Source organism: Loxodonta africana, chromosome 25 (genome assembly GCF_030014295.1).
Source record: "Loxodonta africana isolate mLoxAfr1 chromosome 25, mLoxAfr1.hap2, whole genome shotgun sequence".
NCBI lineage: Eukaryota > Metazoa > Chordata > Mammalia > Proboscidea > Elephantidae > Loxodonta > Loxodonta africana.
The window spans coordinates 13172362-13184724 of record NC_087366.1 but is presented as its reverse complement, the minus strand read 5'-3'; positions in this window follow the sequence as shown (position 1 = coordinate 13184724).

The following is a 12363-nucleotide window of genomic DNA, read 5'->3' as shown; positions in this document are numbered from 1 at the left end:
ATATGAGCAGCTGATATTTGACAAAGGCCCAGTGTCAGTTAATTGGGGAAAAGACAGTCTTTTTAACAAATGGTGCTGGCATAACTGGATATCCATTTGCAAAAAAATGGAACAGGACCCATACCTCAGACCATGCAAAAAAACTAACTCCAAGTGGATCAAAGACCTAAACATAAAGACTAAAACGATAAAGATCATGGAAGAAAAAATAGGGATAACGTTAGGAGCCCTAATACAAGGCATAAACAGAATACAAAACATTACTAAAAATGACGAAGAGAAACCAGATAACTGGAAAAAAAAAATAAACTGGAAGCTCCTAAAAATCAAACACCTATGCTCATCTAAAGACTTCACCAAAAGAGTAAAAAGACCACCTACAGACTGGGAAAGAATTTTCAGCTATGACATCTCCGACCAGCGCCTGATCTCTAAAATCTATACGATTCTGTCAAAACTCAACCACAAAAATACGAACAACCCTATCAAGAAGTGGGCAAAGGATATGAACACACACTTCACTAAAGAAGATATCCAGGCAGCCAACACATACATAAGAAAATGCTCTCGATCATTAGCCATTAGAGAAATGCAAATTAAAGCCACGATGAGATTCCATCTCACTCCAACAAGGCTGGCATTAATCCAAAAATCACAAAATAATAAATGTTGGAGAGGCTGCAGAGAGATTGGAACTCTTATACACTGCTGGTGGGAATGGAAAATGGTACAACCACTTTGGAAATCTATCTGGCGTTTTCTCAAAAAGTTAGAACTACCATACAACCCAGAAATCCCACTCCTCGGAATATACCCTAGAGAAATAAGAGCCTTCACACAAACAGATACATGCACACCCATGTTTATTGCAGCTCTGTTTACAATAGCAAAAAGCTGGAAGCAACCAAGGTGTCCATCAACGGATGAATGGTTAAATAAATTGTGGTATATTCACACAATGGAATACTACTCATAGATAAAGAACAGTGAAGAATCTGTGAAACATTTCATAACATGGAGGGACCTGGAAGGCATTATGCTGAGTGAAATTAGTCAGAGGCAAAAGGACAAATATTGTATAAGACCACTATTATAAGATCTTGAGAAACAGTATAAACTGAGAAGAACACATACTTTTGTGGTTACAAGGCGGTGGAGGGAGGAAGAGTGGGAGAGAGCTTTTTACTGATTAGTTAGTAGATAAGAACTGCTTTACGTGAAGGGAAGGACAATACTCAATACATGGAAGGTCAGCTCAACTGGACTGGACCAAAAGCAAAGAAGTTTCCGGGATAAACTGAGTGCTTCAAAGGTCAGCAGAGCAAGGGCAGGGGTTTGGGAACCATGGTTTAAGGGGACTTCTAAGTCAATTGGCAAAATAATTCTACTATGAAAACATTCTACATCCCGCTTTGAAATGTGTCGTCTGGGGTCTTAAATGCTAACAAGCGGCCATCTAAGATGCATCAGTTGGTCTCAACCCACCTGGATCAAAGGAGAATGAAGAACACCAAGGTGACAGGATAACTATGTGCCCGAGACAGAAAGGGCCACATGAACTAGAGACTTACATCATTCTGAGACCAGAAGAACTAGATGGTGCCCGGCCACAACTGATGACTGCCCTGACAGGGAACACAACTGAGAACTCCTGAAGGAGCAGGAGAACAGTGGGATGCAGACCCCAAATTCTCATTAAAAGACCAGACTGAATGGTCTGACTGAGACTAGAAGATTCCTGGCGGTCATGTTCCCCAAACCTTCTGTTGGCCCAGGACAGGAGCCATTCCCGAAAACTACTCATCAGACATGGAAGGGACTGGACAATGGGCTGAAGAGAGATGCTGTTGAAGAGTGAGCTACTTGTATCAGGTGGACACTTGAGACTCTTTTGGCAACTCCTGTCTGGAAGTGAGATGGGAGGGTAGAGAGGGTTTGAAACTGGCAAAACGGTCATGAAAGGAGAGGCTGAAAGAAGGCAGCGGGCTGACTCATTAGGGGGAGAGTAAGCGGGAGTTTGGACTAAGGACTAAGCTTATATGTGACAGACTGACTTGATTTGTAAACTTTCACTTAAAGCACAATAAAAATTATTTTAAAAAAAGAGAAAAAAAAATACATAATATTTACAGCAGCTTTATTTGTAAAAGCCAAAAACTGTGCATAGTTCAGATGTCCTTCAACAAATCAATGGCTGAACAAACAGTGGTGCCTTCATACCATGGAATACTACTCAACAATAAGAAGGATGAAAAAACGATGTATGTAAAACTCTTGGTCAATCTCCAGAGAATTATGCTGAGTTAAAAAAAAAAAAAAAATCCAAACTCTTAAAGTTTGCCTAATTGCAAGATTATATCACCCAGTATCCTTTGCAATGGAGTGGAACCCGATTCACAGCAATCCTGAAGGACAGAGTACAACTGCCCCATAGGGTTTCCCAGGCTGAAATCTTTACTGAAGCTGACTGCCGCTTCTTTCTCCCGTGGAGCATCTGCTGGGGTCAAACTATGAATGTTTTGTTTAGCAGCAAGCACCTAACCAATGCGACACCAGGGCTCCTTTCTATTTGTATAACCTTCTTGACACGTCAAAATTAAAGAACAGGGAACAGATTAGTGCCTCTCTTAACCGTTGCACCACTAGAGCTTCTTATTCGTGATAGAAATCATTTATTCCTTTATATTTGAATTAAATCTCCATATTTCCTATATATTTGTTTGAATAAGAGAATGATCAGTGATATTTTTTCCTCATTAAAAAAACTTCATTTGAATTTTTGCATCTAATTCTATAAAAAGCTTATTCTTTGGATCAATGAGTATAGAATTTGTGGATACTGTTCTAGAATTACACAGAGCAAACCACATTGCAATTAGGCTTATAAAAGTAATATCTGTATGATATTGAGCAGTATTCCTGAAGGAGAATATCCTGTTCATTTATGTTTTTAGCAAAACAAGACATCAATCAGTAGAATCGCTCAAACAGTCCCTTGTTGAATGAATAGTAACTGAAAGGGGGATTGTAGAGAGGATACTTGAGGGTGCACAAAAAAACAGTGACATCTTTCAGGTCTCTGAAGGGAAGGCAAGGTATTTGTTATAATAAAATCTTGTTGGGGAGAAAATAGCAATTTCAACAACAAAATAGGAAACAGCTGAAAAAGAAATTCTAGAAAAGTAAACCCTCTCATAAAAGCAAGAAAGTGAAAAATGGAAGTCAAGTGAACAAGCTCAGGTCTTTTTATTATTTATTGTTCCTGTTTTGATAGCTATGTTCTTAGTTGATCAAAGATTTGATTTTGATTTACTGTCTGTATTAGCTTTCTATTTCTGTTGTAACAAATGACTACAAACCCAGTGGTTCAAAACTACACAAATTTATTATCTTACACCTCTGAAGATTCTAAGGGAGAATGTGTTTTCTTGCCTTTTCCAGATTCTAAAGACTCCGCATTCCTACGACTAACTCTGATCTTCTTGCCACACACTTATAAGGAGCTTTGCGATTACACTGGGTAAACCAAGGTAACCTAGGAAAATTTCTCCGCCTCTACATACTGAACATAACGTTATCTGTGAATATCTCTTTTGCTGTGAAAAGAAACACATTCACAGGGTTGAGGAATTAAGATGTGTACATTCTTTGGCAGCTATTATCCTGACTACCATACCACCTTATTATCACAACATCATGGAATATTTTAGCAACTTTGACTATAAAACAATGATGTATCATTCTCCGCATCTCATAAAATAATGCTATACCATGTAAATTAATCAGTTATGGCAGCGCTTCCTCACCAGTGCTCAATTACCTCACATACCTAAATGTTAACTAAAATTAACTGAAGTCAAAATATGTGACAAACTGAAGTTTGGCTGATTTCCGTTAATGCCTTTAACAAATTCTACTTATTGTGTTTTAATAGTATGTAGTTTTTAATTCTAACATTTACTGTGTACACACATGCAGGAATCCTCATGCATGCACAACCTTGTTATAGAACACATTTAGGGCAATGGGTGTTACAATCATGTGGAATTTAGGCAAGGCAATGTTTTTAATTATAATGCATTTCTCTTTGTCCTTATGGAGCCCTGGTGGCACAGTGGTTAAAGAGATCAACTGCTAACTGAAATGTCAGCAGTTTGAAAACACTCAGTAGTTTCTGTGGGAGAAAAATGTGGCAGTTGACTCTGAAGAGATTTACAGCCTTGGAAACCCTATGGGGTCACTGTGAGTCAAAATCAACTCAATGGCAGTGGGTAGGTTCGTTTGTACTTTATTTACATTCAGTTACTCTTCTAAGAGTATGGGATAACCTTGTTCTATTAAATTTAATGGAATCTCCAGGTATAACTGCAACGTGAACCCCAGTATCTATGAAGCTTTGCCAGTTGGCATATCTTAGTGGAAGTGAAAGTTAATTCAGAATCTTTGTGCATGTGAAAGCTTTTCAATGAATAAGGAAGACCAAAGAAGAACCGACGCCTTTGAATTATGGTGTTGGTGAAGAATATTGAATTACGGTGTTGGACGGCCAGAAGGAAGAAACAATCTGTCTTGGATGAAGTACAACCAGAACGCTCCTTAGAAGCAAGGATGGCAAGACTTTGTCTTTGAACATGTTCTCAGGAGGGATCAGTCCCTGGAGAAGAACATTATGCTTGGTAAAGTAGAGGGTCAGCAAAAAAGAGGAAGACCCTCAATGAGATGGATCAAAACAGTAGCTGAAAGAATAGGCTTAAACATAGTAACATTTGTGAGGATGGCACAGGACCAGGCAGTGTTTCATTCTCTTGTACATAGTGCCTGCCCTTCAGAAACCTGAACGATGTCACTGGTTTCTTACACATCCTCAAGTACCCTCTCTACAATTCCCTTTTCATTTACCATTCATCCAACGAGTGACTATTTGAGCTATTCTATCGACTGATGTCTTGTTTTGCTAAAAACATAAACGAACAGGATATTACTCTCCTTCAGGAATACTGCTCAATATCACACAGACATTACTTTTATAAGCCTAATTGCAATGTGGTTTGCTCTGTGAATTCTAGAATAGGATCTACACTCACTGATCAAAAGAATAAGCTTTTTTTAGAGAAGTTAGACACAAAAATTCAAATGAAGATTTTATTCTTTATGAGGAAAAAAATCACTGATAATTCTCTTATTCAGACAAATATGTAGGAAGCATGGAGATTTAATTCAAATATAAAGGAATAAATGATCTCCATCATGAATAAAGAGCCCTGGTGGTGCAGCAGTTAAGACCTGCAGCTGCTAAGCCAAAGGTCAGCAGTTCGAATTCACCAGCCACTCCTTGGAAACCCTATGGGGCGGTTCTACCCTGCCCTATAGGATTGCTATGAGTTGGAATTGATTTGAAGGCAACGGGTTTGGTTTTGATTGTACAATGAATAAAGCATTTTCAGGCAAAGTCAAATTGTTTATAGTAGTTCCGTTCAGTAACAATTTAATGTAATTTAAAATTTTCTAGTAGTCACATTAAAAAAAAGGGAGGTAGAATTAATTTAATAATGCATTTTATTTGACCCACAGTGGCCAAAGCATTGATATTTAACAGCAAACTAATAAAATACTATTGAGATATTTTACTTTTTTTGTTACCAAGTCTTCAAGATCTGATGTGTATTTTATATATACAGCACATCTCAGTTTAAACTGGCTACATTCCAGCTTCTTAGTACCTAATCAGTAGTATTGATGATATATGTATGTAGTGTTAATAATCAAGTAAAAACCAAATAATACTGAACTAAAACAGTTTTAACAAATATAATTTAAAGTCTATACATTTGAGTAATATTAAATACTGTTACACAGAGTAAAATCCTCCTTATGTACTCCCCCCATTTGTTTAATCCTTTTCTAGTCTAGGATACAATTAGAAAGGCATACTTTGTGCAAGAACTTAACAGGATAACACTATTCCTGTGATTATGTCATTTTAGAGTACTTTGAACACAAGGGTCCATAACAGAATCTGTAATAAAAACAAACAGCTAGGTAGAATAAATAAATAAATAAATAAACTTTTCTAATTAAATTACTTAGAAGGAGTAGATTTCCCTAGCAATAAATAAATGGTACAAAAGATTACAATTGAAACATACAATAATTGCCTAAAACAGGCAGGGGAAGTTTTACTTGGGAAAATCAGGACATTTAAAGGCACCCATGTTTATGGAAGAATTCAGAAATTTAAACATATGCCCAAGGCAAAATGCATGCTCAGATAAAAACCTGTGAAACCCTAAGTTTTGACCTTGTGGTGATTTACACAGCCTAGGTAATTGTCAGACAGTGTCGGGTTGTAAAGACTGAGATAGTTATTTTTCCTGATGTTGTTTGTTTCTTTCGGATATTTGCTTTGTTTGTTTGATTCCTTGCTTTTTAATTATTGGCGTTCATGAAAATCTCTGTGAAGATGCTAGATGAACACAATCTAAAGGAATGGAGACTTCACTGGCCACACATGCCAAGCAATAAAGTCTTGGCAAAAATAGTTTGTTAAATTTACAAAAACGGTAGATTACTACAGCTTTCAAAAACTGCAAATATCAGCAAATCATGAGAAGAATCTGATTTCCAGAGTTACCACATTAAAATACTCAGAAGTCTCTTTTTTAAAAAATTACATCACACCAAAAATGAAAAATGGCCTGTTAAAAAGAACCTAATAAAGCGACAGAAACCATCCCTGAAGAAGCCTAGACTTTAAGCATACTAGATAAAGACTTAAAAAAAAAAAAACTATATTTAATATGCTTGAAGAGCTAAGGATAAACATGGGCAAAACCATAAAAAAAAAAAAAAAAAATTGCCATCAAGCCGGTTCCTACTCTTAGCAACCCTATAGGACAGAGTAGAACTGTCTTATAGTGTTTCCAAGGCGCAACTAGTGGATTTGAACTGCCAACCTTTTGGTTAGAAGTCATAGCTCTTAATATGCACCACCAGGGCTCCACCACATGGGCAAATAAGTAAATAAAGTTGGGAAAATAAAAAGAACATAAAGGGAATATCACTAAAGAGATAGAAAGTATTAAAAGGAGTCCAGTAGATATTCTGGGACTGAAAAGTATGACAGATGAAATGGAAAATTTTCTAGATGAGTTCAAGAACAGATTTGAGCACAGAAGAAAGAATCAGAAACCTTGATGATACAACAATTGAAAGTATAGAGTCTGAGGAGCAAAGAAAGAAATATGACCACCTGATGTGTTTCCTAAGGGCAAGGGCAAGGGAAATAATGGAATGAGTAGTGGGAGTTAAAAGTGTTATACTTCAGGATAGATCTTAAAATGATCTTTATGACAGTGAATGGAATGCCATTCCTCTTCAATTTGTCATTCCTCGCATAGTAGATCATATGGTTTTCTAATTCAAAATAACCAATTCCAGTCTATTTCAGCTCACTAATGCCTAGGATATCTATCTTCAAACATTCCATTTCATTTTTGAGGACTTCTAGTTTTTCTGAATTCATACTTCGTACATTCCAAGTTCTGATTATTAATGTATGTTTGCAACTGTTTCTTCTCATTCTGAGTCATACCACATCAGCAGATGAAGGTCCTGAAAGCTTGATTCCATCCACATCACTAAGGTAGACTCTACTTTGAGGAGACAGCTCTTCCTTAGTTGTATTTTGAGTGCCTTCCAACTTGAGGGGTTCATCTTCGGACACTATATCAGACAACGTTCCTTTGCTGTGATCATTAAGATTGTGTGTGAAATTGGCTGGGCCACGATTCTCAGTGTTTATATGTGATCACCCCCATTATAGGATTTGCTGTGAGTAGCCAATCAGATGAAAGGAAGTTTTCTTGGGCACGTAGCCTACATCCATATATAATGGGACGTTCTGACTTTTGCCCTTTCTGGATCCTGCCTCTGCTTCTTGTTTGACTTCCAGCTCTTGGAACTTGAGCTAGCGGCTTACCTGATGATCTTGGGGTTCATCAATCTTCACGGTCTATGAGCAACAGCGCTGCTCTCCGACCTGCTGATCTTGGGTTCGCCAGCACCTGCAGCCATGTGAATCAGGAGAAGCCTTTATCTTGATCCATAGACTTGGGATGTTCCAGCCTCTACAATCATGTAAGCTGTTTCCTTGACATAAATCTGTCTATTTATTTATTTATTTGTTTGTTTGTTTGTTACTGGTTTTGCTTCCTAGAAAGCCCAGCCTAAGGCATCTGCTATTCACAAAGTTTACACTGGCTAATTTTTTTTAGAAGTAGATGGCCAGGTCCTTCCTCCTAGGCTATCTTTCTAGTCTGTTCCTAGTCTGGTTCAGTGGAAGCTCCTCTGACACATGTCCACCATGGGTGACACTGCTGGTATTTGAAATACCAGTTGCATAGCTTCCAGCATTACAGCAATATGCCAGCCACCACAGTACAACAAACTGACAGACTAGTGGTGGGTTTGAAATATAAAATAGATTTAACAACTGAGTAGAGCAGAGATGGGGGAAGAGACAAGCTAAGCCACATGAAGATTGTCCAGGTACAGAAGCTGAAGAGACAAGAAATTTCCTTCAGAGCCAACAGCCAACAGAGAGAGGAAGCCTTCCCGTAGAGGAGGTGCGCTGATTTCAAACTTCTAGCCACCAAAACTGTGAAAAAAAAATTTCTGTTTGTTAAAGCCACCCACTTGTGCTATTTCTGTTATAGCAGCACTAGATAACTAAAACATACCTACATACATACATATATATATACACACACATATATATATATACACACATACACATATATATGTATGTATGTAAAACAAAAAAAACAAAACCCTTTGCGGTCGAGTCAACTCCGACTCATGGCAACCCTATAAGACAGAGTAGAACTGCCCCATAGGGGTTCCAAGGAGAACCTGGTGGATTCGAACAGCTGACTTTTTGGTTAACAGCTGTAGTGGTTAACTGCTATGTCACCAGGGTTTCATATATACATATAAATGGGAGCCCTGGTGGCACAATGGTTAAGAGCTCAGCTGCTAACCAAAAAGTTGGCAGTTCGATCCCACCAGCCGCTCCTTGGAAACCCTGTGGGGCAGTTCTATTCTGTCCTATAGGGTCTCTATTAGTCGAAATCAACTTGACAGCAACAGGTTTATATGTATATATATATATATATGTCTATGTGTATATATATGTGTGTGTGTGTATTTATTTATATGTTTAGTTTCACAGGGATTTATTGTTATTCACTTTAAAAATATCCCTAGGGCTGTTCATTTCTCAGTGAAGAATTGGCTGCTGTGTGAAGCATGTAAAATTCAGAAGGCAGCAAAAGATATTTGCATTGCATTTTTCTACACTTTGAGAAATTTGCTTTCTGGAGATTTTGGCAACAGAATTTTTCAATTCATTCACACTGGAGAATAAAAGAAAATAGATTTTTTCTTCATTTTCAGAAGTATAGATTTTAAGTGACAAAATCTTGATTTGCACTTAAGTGAAGAACAACTCAATACTTCTGGAGCCCTGTCAGTTTAAAGTCTCTTTCCCTGAGACTGAAGCAATGTGATGCTCATAAACAATATCATACAGAAACACTTTGTAGGAGGAAAGAGCTAAGTTCATTTTTCATCATGGCAATGGAAAATGTAAGCATTTCTGAAATATAAAGTCAAACATAGTCATACATTTAATATGTTTCTAAAGTTAAAAAGCACAGTACAAATTTCAGATGTATATCCTTAGTAATATGATAATGTTTTCACTCTAATTGTTCATTTCTAATTAATGGTTAATATGTTCAATCTGATGATGAATTTCTGATATTAGGATTTTGATTTTCCAGTCCCTCTTTATGGAGGATGTTTGGCTTTGAGTTTGCAGGTTTTTTGAATAGTCAAAAGTCCGAGGGATTGAAGAGAGATGATAGTGAAAAAGAGAAATGTCAGAATGGAATATTTCCCTCTTAATGTCATTATCCATATCATCTATGAGAAATATACTATACCATAGTCACCGTTTATAAACAGATTTTAAAGCAATCTGTTCTTTAAAGCAATAGTTGTTTTAACTATGCAAAAATAATGATTCACTCTAATCTCTTATGTGTGTGTGCACGTGTGTATGTTTATCACTTTTCACCTTGAGATTTAGCCTTTCTATTTATTTTATTTTTACTTCAAGAATTGAAAGCTTTTGTCCCAAAATCTAGTAGTTATATAGAGAATTAAGAATATCTAAATTGTCGTGATTATCTCAATGACAATTGTTTTTTTCTTTCTTAATCCACTGAGCTACCAGGTCTCCTGATGTAAATTTTAAATAAGTAAATTAAGTAATTTAAAATAAAGAAATATTAAAGGCAGTAACCTATAATAACATAATTTTATAAGTACATCATACACTAAAAAGAAACTCATATGCCACACCTGTTGCTGATAGTAGCCTATCTTTCAAACTAGTTGTCCAAGCTAAGTAAAATATTCCTAATTTTTCATGGTCAAATAATATATATGTGAGAATGAAATCCCAAAGCTGCAAGGCCTATATGTAGCATTGTCTCTTTGTAATTAATCAAATTTATCAAGAATTGTTAAATTATCTTTAAAATATTTATTTTAATATATACTGAATTAAAACCAATTGTTCTAATTTATAAGTGTATTATTTTATATTTAACGAAAACTTCTCATTTTTTTTTTCTTCTGGGAAAAGTTTAAATTAAACTTAGTTCAACAAATATTTGTGATTATCGTAGAATTCTCTGATCTTAAACATTATGATTATGGTCTTCATTTTACAAAGTATAGGTTTAATTTCTCTTTGTATTTAAATAATTTCAATTTTTATGTCCTATATATATCACTGTATCTTGTTCATAGTTTTTTTTAATGTTTATTTTTACAAGACACTTTACATTATATATATATATTTTTCTATTCAGAACTTTATTATTTGAACCTAACACATATATATCACTCTATTTAAAAATGGAGCCCTGGTGGTATAGTGGTTAAGAGCTTGGTTGCTAACCAAAAGTCAGCAGTTCAAATCTACCAGCTGCTCCTTAGAAACCATATAGGACAGTTTTACTCTGTTCTATAGGGTCTCTATGAGTCAGAACTGACTCAACAGCACCTAACAGCAACATCTAAAAATAGTCTGGATTACTTCTTTCTGAATCATCACACTTTTTTTACTAATTAACAGGGCTTTAATTCATGTGTTTGTTTTAACTCTGAATCACAACAAGTGATTAGCATGGTCTCTTTAGCAAAAAGAAAAGGCACAGAGATCATTAGGCTCACTGGACTTGAAGATCCTGAAAATGATAATGCACAGTGCTTAAATAACCCAAATTTTTTCTGAATGACATATCTTCAATGAAAATCATGGAACACATTAATAAATTATTCAACCAAAACAAATTCTAGCATGCTATCTTCATTATTCTTAACAGTATAAGGCCCTCATACTTTAACTAAACATGCTTAAACAAAATGTTAAATATCATCCGATCCAAGAAAGTGATTTTTTTTTTTTTACTGCAGAAGGATTCTTGACATCAGGAATTAAGTGCCAAAATATCATTGATATAAACGCTCACAAAATGTCATTGATCATACTGATAGTCCCTTAATATAATCCTACCAAGAGGAGAACTGTTGAAAGTTAACATCCCTGTCACTTCTAAGATAAACTTCTTTAAAAAGAGACAAGAAATAAAAACAGATTACTCAACTGATCAGCTACCGCATAGTTGTGGGCTTTACTTTGTCTTTAACATACCTTTTCATTTCAGATTTCTTCGTTTGATATAAAAGAGATTCTGTTCAAGGTAGTGCTAGACAATTAAATACACTATTTACATCAGGCCATAAATTCTTACTGTGTTGAACCAGAAATTTTTGAACCGATTGATCTATTTAAAATGACTTCTTAATGAACTGAAATTGGACAAGAGTTTAACTTTGTAGGGGCAATTTAGAGAAATACTGCACAAAACATATGAAGTTGACTAAAATATTCATAATTTGGTATCTGAGAAACAGCGAACTTATTAGTTACTTTGAAAGTCTATTATTATTTTATTTAAAATGAATTTCAGATGCACAGAATTATATACTAATAATGGTTGGATGTCCATGTTTGGTTCACCAACATAACAGCAGTCCATACATGATCATCTTTTATTAACTCAATAAGTAATTAATGCTAATAATGTAATGAAATCCTACGCATTAAACATAAAATCAAGAGTAAGTACACACAGTATTAACTTAAAACTTATATTTTTTGTTTGCTATTTTCTTAGTTTCCCCCACAGAAACAACTACCCTTAAATATATATTGAATTATCTGTGTAT